This window comes from Sesamum indicum, linkage group LG4 (assembly GCF_026168435.1).
Source record: "Sesamum indicum cultivar Baizhima isolate 11 linkage group LG4, ASM2616843v1, whole genome shotgun sequence".
NCBI lineage: Eukaryota > Viridiplantae > Streptophyta > Magnoliopsida > Lamiales > Pedaliaceae > Sesamum > Sesamum indicum.
Window position 1 is genome coordinate 18,622,221 of NC_142660.1, and position 8,670 is coordinate 18,630,890.

Here is an 8,670-nt window from a genome sequence, read left to right on the forward strand (position 1 = left end):
AACCAAAAAAATTGAAGTGGCAGCAACAGACTCAGTTGCCATATTACTCAGTAACAAAATATTATCTTAAAATTATTGTTAACACTAAAGCTATATGTGGTAATTGTATATTAAGAAACAAGAATTGGACTCTTTATCTTTAAAATAATTTTTCACCATACTGGTGCTAATGGTGATGGTAATTTTTCTCCAAGATGCAACGAATTCATAATCTCAAATTAGTAGCACACTTTGAGAATCAATGAATCAAAATGATAGCACGACTATCTCAAATAAGAGTACTAGGATGCTTGTTACTTCTACGACTACTTTGAATTTGATTAAAGTGCAATGCAGGGGGGGGGGTTGTAGAAGTTGGAAAGGTGTCAATCAATAGACATGTTCAATCGAAAAATATAGTTCTAAAAAGTTATGATTTTTCTTTCGAATGACATATCACTTCACCCAAAGGACATACCATTTCATCATAAAGACACATCATTTCAACTGAATAACAACTAATAGATTGTGTCATTAAAGGTTAAGAAGAAAAAGTCTATAAATTGAATATACCAATTTTTAAGGTATTAAGCAGTCTTCTTGACAATGGTATTTAAGATTTCATAAAGTAATAATCTCATTATTAGTTCATCATGATAGATAAGACCATTGTGTTTATAGTAAAAAATCTAAAAGAAAGTTTGTAATTCTTTCTCATTATGACATCCTCTTAGTTGATAATAATAAGGAGTATATCTAGACCATCAAGAAACGAATGTCTTTTAATTTTGAAATAAAAGATATAGGTGAAGTAAATTACATGTTTTTTATTCAAATCCATAGAGATCGTTCTAAAAATTACATATGTATGTCAAAAAATAGCTGCTTACTCAATCTTAATGGTATTATATCATTTTTTTTTTATCATTTTACAACTAAAAAGAGTTTATTATATCGAACATTCCAATATCTTATTTTATCTAAACACTTTAAAATTTTATTTTGTAAATAAGATTCAACAATTTAAAGCTTCTAAAACATCTTATAAGATAGGCGCCATACACCATCTAAATTGGATGCATAATCTTTTTCGGATTTGTGATGAAAAAAAATTATAGATTATCTCAAAATTTGGTATCAAGGCCTTGAGGGTTTGGAGTTGAGGAAATGTAAAACAATCATAGTTGCAACACTTCGTCATGATTGAGAGCTTTGAATTTGAGAGATTCAAATTTTATTTGCTGTGTGTAGTATTGTGTCTTGAAGGCTCCTATTAGAGCACCAGCTTGGTTGGAGATCACTATGAGATTATGAATGATTATCTTATAATCAATGGGGAGGAAAAGTGTTAAACACGTGATTAAAATGACTTAAGAATCTACGAGCACATCTTAACACATCCATTTTTCATCAAATTAAATACTGACAGAAACTAATGAAATATTTGTTGGAAATAAGGAAAATTTATGTTCTCGACTGGCGCAGAGGTTAGATCCTTTATTATCAAGGGATGGGCTAAGCCTGTAAGGGAATCATATCTGAGAGTAACCCAACCTTTGTGATTGGAGACTCCATGAAGAAAGCTTAACGAGTAGAAACTTTGCACTACTTGACTTATATATAACACATTATTTTGAGAAGAGAGTATTATCAAAAAAATTAAATACAATAATTTTCTTCTCATCCCTAAGGTGAAGTATTATAAAATGTAATGTTCTATTGGGCTTTGACACTAAATGAGATCAAATGTTGGATTTGAAAGAGATATGGGTCACACATACCTTGGAAGCTCACCTGAGTGAGTTGCCATAGTCCGTGGCTATGGGTTTGGGCTAACCCTAAACACAATATCGTGTGTGCGGTAATTGAAGTTTGGCTCAATGAGCATAATTCAACACCAAGTCCATTATTTCTCCTTGAAATAAGCATTGTCAACACTGAGCGTATGTTCAAGCCTAAAAAGACATATACATTGATTACATGGTATAAGTTACCATCAAAATTTAAACTTTGTGGGGATTGTTGGAAACAAGATTTAAAATTTTCTTATTTTACATTTTTTTTATATTTACTTATTTAATAATTTTTATTAATGACCTCATATTATTGCCAGTTTATTAAGGTATTCATTATATAACCATTAGGCTTTTAATATTAATTTTATGACCCCTTTATTGTGATTTTTGATTTGATTTATAACCATATTTATGCTCAATTTATAATATAATTTAATAGGACCATTATCTCATGTAACGGTCATATTTTCTATCTATATAAAGAGGTCATTTGAGGTGTTTGGAAAAGTAAGAAGTAGATTAAATAATAAGAAAGTATATAGTAATCCTATAAAGGTCAAGAGTCGGTTATAGACATATTAAATAAATTATTAAGAAAGCATATATAGGGAAGAAAATATAAATGAAAAAGGAAAAAGGGAAGAAAAAAAAATAGGGGAGGAAATATAAATGAAAAATTGTGACAATCATCAAATGGGCCCAAAATTTGAATGGGCTTAAAGAATTAAGTATTTTTATTTTTTTTTTGGAAAAAGTCTAACTAAAAATTTTACAAAGATGAGCTCTGTAATATGGATTTTTGATAATATATGAACTTTGGGCTTATATAATTTGAATATGAAATTCTCTAAAATAATTAATTATTTTATTAAATTATTATATATATATATAGTTAAAAAATAATTATATAATTGGCGGTGCAGTTCGATTATTGACAATTTTTTTAAGTTTTTAATTAAAATCAAACCAATAGTACGATGCGGTTTTACTTTAAATTTAGAATTACAATTTAAAAAATAAATTATAAAAAATAATTTAATTCGATTTGATTTGACGGTTGTGGGTTGTTTGAATGTTTTCTTTATCACCCCTACCTTAAATTGATATCCTAGCCTGTAAACAAATAAGACGTCCATGTAATAATTTGATTCATATTAACTCGGTCTATTAGGGTTCTTCTCTAGTTGGACTGGTCACTTTTGTCATGTGTCCTTAATTCTTGTTCTACTTATGCAATGCAAATTTATAACCAAACAATGTAATAAAGACACTCATTAATCTTTTTTCTTTAAAAGAAAATATAAGCAAACAAATAAAAAACTATTGTAAAAATTTATTACATCAATAGTTACGAAACTCGAATCCGCGATCATTTTTATTATTACAATTTCTTTTTTTTTTTTTGAAGTAAGAGCGATAAATTTTTATTACATTAAAATAAGTTGATTATAATTATTCCTGTCGAATATCAATATCTAACAAACCATTACAACAACCATACTGTGGTTAGTAATATCAAATACATTAAATCAAACAACACCTACTATTACAGTAGAAACACCACTTACTATTCAATAAAAACAATTCGCCTACTATTCAGTAGAAACAACATCCCATGCAGACGATAAAGTCATTTCAAAGAAAATAATTATGTGCATATTATCTTAACTATTATGTACAATTATGAGAAAATTTAGTACATACAACTACATATTTTTATTTTCAATTGAATATTTGAGGGGAAAAAATCCAATTTCCAACAATTATTACAAATTATACTGGACATCCAAAAAAAAAAAATCAGAAAATTAAAAATAGAGAAGAAAAAAAGAAAGGGTAATACGGTCATTTCCCATCTTTAGACCCCTGTGTGGTCTGAGTCTGACCACCTTGGCCAGCGACATCCTGCCCAACCACAACCACATTTGGTGTCCTTACTTTAAATCTCTGAACTTTAAATCCATCAATCTCGTCATCGACTCCTCGACGCTTGACGGCTCTCATGCTCAGGCTTCGAGGCATGCTCCGTGCCTTCTTCATCTCCTTCTTCCTCCTCAATGCATTCCCAATTTTCTTGAACAACTCCTCATGAGTATTCCCGCCAAAAATTTTCTTGAAAAATTCGTGTCGTTCCACGTAGATCTCTCCGAACGATTCCAACAGCGTCAGAAGCCTCGGGTCGACACGTTTGCCCGACTTCCATCGTATGAGGTTCGACGTTTTCGTGTAACTCTGGCTTTCGGGAACGTCGTCTTCCATGCTCGAAAAACTTGGATTGCTTTCAGAACTCGACGAATTTAAGGATTTTTGTAAGGGTTAATGATATAGATTGTTGAACTTGTGTTGGTGTGAATATATATGAGTTTGATGATCACTTGGTGTGCAAGGAAGAAGGGGTTTCGTGTTGGCTCAAGCTGAAGGCAAAACGCGGGTTGACTTGGAAATACACATACTCTAATTTTCTAGATGATCTATTCCGATTCAACGTGTATGTACTCGGATTGGATTTGTTGTTCCATATATACAGGCTTAAAATATCTTTTTTATCCTATAACTTCTCGATATTTTGTGATTTGGACTTTTTGGGGTCAATTTGAAAAAGTCGTGGAATAAATTATATGCATTCACGTAGTTTAATTGAGATTTTTATTTTTATTAATTCACTTTTGCCAACATGGACAAAAAAATTAAAAAAGATGATGTGGCACATGATTTATTGCGGCAATTTTTACAAAATCTTGCATCGAAAAGATTACAATTACGGAATGTCAAAAAGTTATATATAGTACTCTTTTTGCAATTCCTAGAAAGATAAAAGATAAAAATGCCAAAACCGCTAGGTGCACATGATCTATTCAGACAACTTTTGCAAAATTCGGTATTGGAAGGACCAAATTGCTACATGTCAAAAAGTTACAGGATTATTTTACAAATTTAGAAAAATAAAAGGATAAAAATACCAAAGTACCAAAATTATAGGACCAAAAATATATTTAAGCCCATTTATATACCTACACCATGTATATAAAATATTTTCCTAAATAAAATAAATAGTGTTATTTTTGTATACGTCCTATTTATCTATTAATTAGCATAGAATATACAAAATAATGTGGAATAAATATTCTAATCCGATGTCACACTAAATATTATTGACTATGAATTAAAACTGTGTTAAATAGTTGTTATAATTATAGTTAAACAAAATCGCTTCAATAATTCAAATTATCCATTATGAAAATTATTTTTGTCATGACCGTGAGCCATGATTAATATTTTTGTTATTATTTTTAGCCATGACAAATACTTTACTCACACTTACAAAAATTATATATGACTAACAACCATTGCATGATCGTAATCAATAACTATCTCTTACACGTATTTATTAGCTTTGGTCATATGTTAAATTTGTTTCAGTAGTAGCTGTAATTACGTGTATGCTTATCTAGTTTTAATTGAATGAAGCCCATTATTGAAGTAGGGTATGAACAAGTCAAGTTGTCTTGAGTCCACAAAAGATCATATAAATATAATTTGAATTTGATCTTTTTTTCTTTTTAAATATGTTTTTGATAGTTATGTCCTCGAGGGTTAAATTTTAATTGCTCCTGTAAAATTTAAAAAATACGCAAAAAACTCCTTTTGACTAATATATATATAAAAAAAGCACCTTAATAATTTGAAAAAAAAAATCTAATTCTTTTATATCTTGATATGTTCTTTACTTGCGCAATTTGCAACTATTTTTATATTTGTAACTTATATATTATTTATCTTTTCACTTATTTACTAACTATAAAAGCCCAAAATTCAGCTAATATTTAATTTGCGCCTATCTCGATTTTTATAAGAAATAATTTGAATCTACCCCTTTAAATCGAAATAATTTAATCAAAATGAAGATTTAATTTTATTCTCTTTATATTCTTATATGATATGATATAATTATTTTAGCTTATCCAAAAAGGGTTTTCATAATTTTTTTAGTAATGGAATTCGAATAGTTTAATCTATTTCTTGATGATGGCTGCTATGGCTATGTATATGTACGTAGAGTATTGGCTAGCTTTGCACGTCTTCAATGTGTGGAATAGACTTTTCAGATTTGTGGCCCTGCAGGACCATTTCTTGCCACATGTTGCTTGGATAATTCGGTGTTGGCTGGAGGAGTAGGGGGCTCATCAATGGGGCCAAGGCCACTTTGGAGGACATTTTATAAGGTCTCGTTTACTTTATGTTATGAAATAATTAAATGGGCATAGGATGAATATTAAATGTATGAAAAAAATTTAATTAATTGTAGTCAGTTTACTTAGTTTATTATGTTGGTAGTATGAAAAATAATCATGTATTTACTTTGCTATATGATAATAATGTAGATGTGAAAGGACCTTATTATCTTGAATTTTACTAAATTAAATGAGCCGCCCGAAATACGGTACGGTGTTTTTTAAATTTGTCGCAGTACCGCATGTACTGAGCGTCGGTTGTTTAACGGGAATGGTTCTGGGCGGGGCTGCAAGAAACACATTGGGAGACCTTCCAAGGCAAGAAGAAGTGATCCAGATGAATCTATGATAAAGACTAGAAAAGGAAAAAGAGGCAATGCAATGAAACTGAAAAGACAACTAACAACAGTCAAATGCTCAAAGTGTGGTAAAGAAAAGCATAATGCAAGGACATGTCCGACTAAAGATCAAACACAAGCAACTGAAGAAATTTAAGACTTGACCATTGAAGAACCAACTATAGATGTCTTTGGAGAGAATTGTGGAGCTGATGAAGATTTACCAACAAAATCAAAGCTCAATGTAAGGAAGAGATGGAGGATTTTAACACAACAATCCCATAATGTGGTAAACAAAGAACATAAAGTGGTTTGTCGGCATTTTTTATGTTATTCTTTTGTTTGTTGGTTAGGATTTTGTATTTTTTTCTGTTTGTTTTTTTATAGTTTGTTCTGATGTTTCTTAGGGGGAAAGACAAAGAAAAAAAAAAGTGGTCACAAATGAGGCAGAAAATGTGCAAGTGGACAATGAGGCAAAAATTATTTTACCCCAAATTATAGTAAGTGTTACTTCACATCTATTGCAGTTTTCTTTCACAATTTGTAAAGCTTTATTTGACATTTGTCTATGTTTATGCAGAGCTTTGTCACCTCACAATCTGCAGAAAATGAGCTCTTGATCACCCTCCAAGTGCACAAGCCAGTTTCCAACTCTCCCCAATACAGTAAGGGACCTACAATGTACACTCAACTGCAGAGTGTTGGACATTCTAGTAGTGCAACATCAAGGGTAAATATCAGAGACCCCCTCCTATGCTTGGTACTCAATACAGTGTTACACAAGATTCAATCCAAGAACACTTTCATGCAAGGGGGAAAGAAATTTATGACACTATCAAACTTGCAGAGTTTGAGCTCAAAAGGGCCTATAGGAAGGAGTAGCAAGAAATAGGAAAAATAGACTTCTTTGACTTAGTTGTACTTTTGATTGCCACCAAAACTTTGGCATTTTGACTTATCCGTATCTAAGTTTGGTAGTTTTTTGAGCCCTTCTTATTGCTAGTGTTTGGCAATGATATTTGATACACTTTTGATTGGCAGTGTTTGGCAATTTTTTTCAAACTTATTCCAACATATTCCAAGATGATCATATTAATATAATCTACTACTTACTCTTTTAATATACTGTTTTTTTATGTCTTTACAAATTGCATATAACATGTTTATAGCTTATTATATTTGCAGATTGCTTGATCCAATACAGATTGCTTATTATATTCAAAACACAGTATACATATTGCTTGATCAAATTTTTATGTAATAAATACATTATTGATCTTACACTAAAGGAACAGAAACATAAAAATCCACTTTATAATCCTTACTAATCTCGAACCACATAGCAATATACCATCAATTACATAAACATACAAATCCACTTCCTTACACAATTTACTCCGTCTTTACACCACTTCCTAGCATCCAAATTAAAAAAAAAAAACATGAAAAAGCAAGCAACTTGATGTAAAATTTCATCTTCTTTTCCATCTTTGTCTTCTTCTTTTCTAGCTAATTCATCTTCCTCATCAAGCCAAGAATTATAGACTTTGCTCTTGATCACGTTGGAGGATCTTCCTGAATATAATTGATTTTGAGGGCCTCGTGTCATTGTAGGGTGTGTTATGATGGCATGATGATACAGCATCCTCCGTTAGAAGGCATGTCTCCCACCCATATCCTGAGTAATATATGTCAATATAACAGACGCTTGAGCTCACTCAAGAAGAAGATAGATAGCCTATAGATAATAGAAACTAACATAACATTGCAATAGCTCACTCAAGTCCTGTTGGAAATACAACTAAAGTATTGGAAAATAGTGCAGTCCTGCTGAATTGATAATCACGATGTGATCCGGCTCGTTTACGTGTGATTTATATCAACAATCACGACCTTACCATGTCACCTCTCCGAATCTGACATATCTGAAGATAAAACAAAACAAGTTAAGCTAGTCAGGTTCGTCCCCAACGAAGACACTCCGATGCTTAATTTAGTTTGAGGTCAAAGGAAAATGGTGCATCTGAGTTTGCGAGTAAAATGATACAAGTGAAGATACCTCTCTCTAGTGCGCTTGGGGGTATTTATAGGACATGCATGGGTCCCACCACTCGACACGTATCATCTCTTGAATCTACCCCTGCTATGACTAAGCGTCATCCTTTGGTGCCATCTGTCCGGGTTGGTGTGCGGGTCGGATCCAAATAACTTGACCCGGCTGCCATGATCATAACCCGACACGACCAGCGACCTTCTCCTCGACCTTGGAATCTTGTCCTCAAATGAAAGATTTTCCTTGCCTTTACTAAAAGATATCCCTTTTGC

General features: G+C 31.6%; 1 long non-coding RNA gene across 1 annotated transcript; it reads right to left on the reverse strand.

Annotated features, from left to right (window-relative positions):
• Window positions 1–7,645: 7,645 nt before the first annotated feature.
• Window positions 7,646–8,382, reverse strand: LOC148788523 (uncharacterized). The gene is made up of 2 exons (XR_016065238.1): window positions 8,244–8,382; window positions 7,646–8,023 (listed from the first exon to the last, which is right to left on the reverse strand). It is a non-coding gene; the product is annotated as an uncharacterized LOC148788523 (long non-coding RNA).
• Window positions 8,383–8,670: the final 288 nt, after the last annotated feature.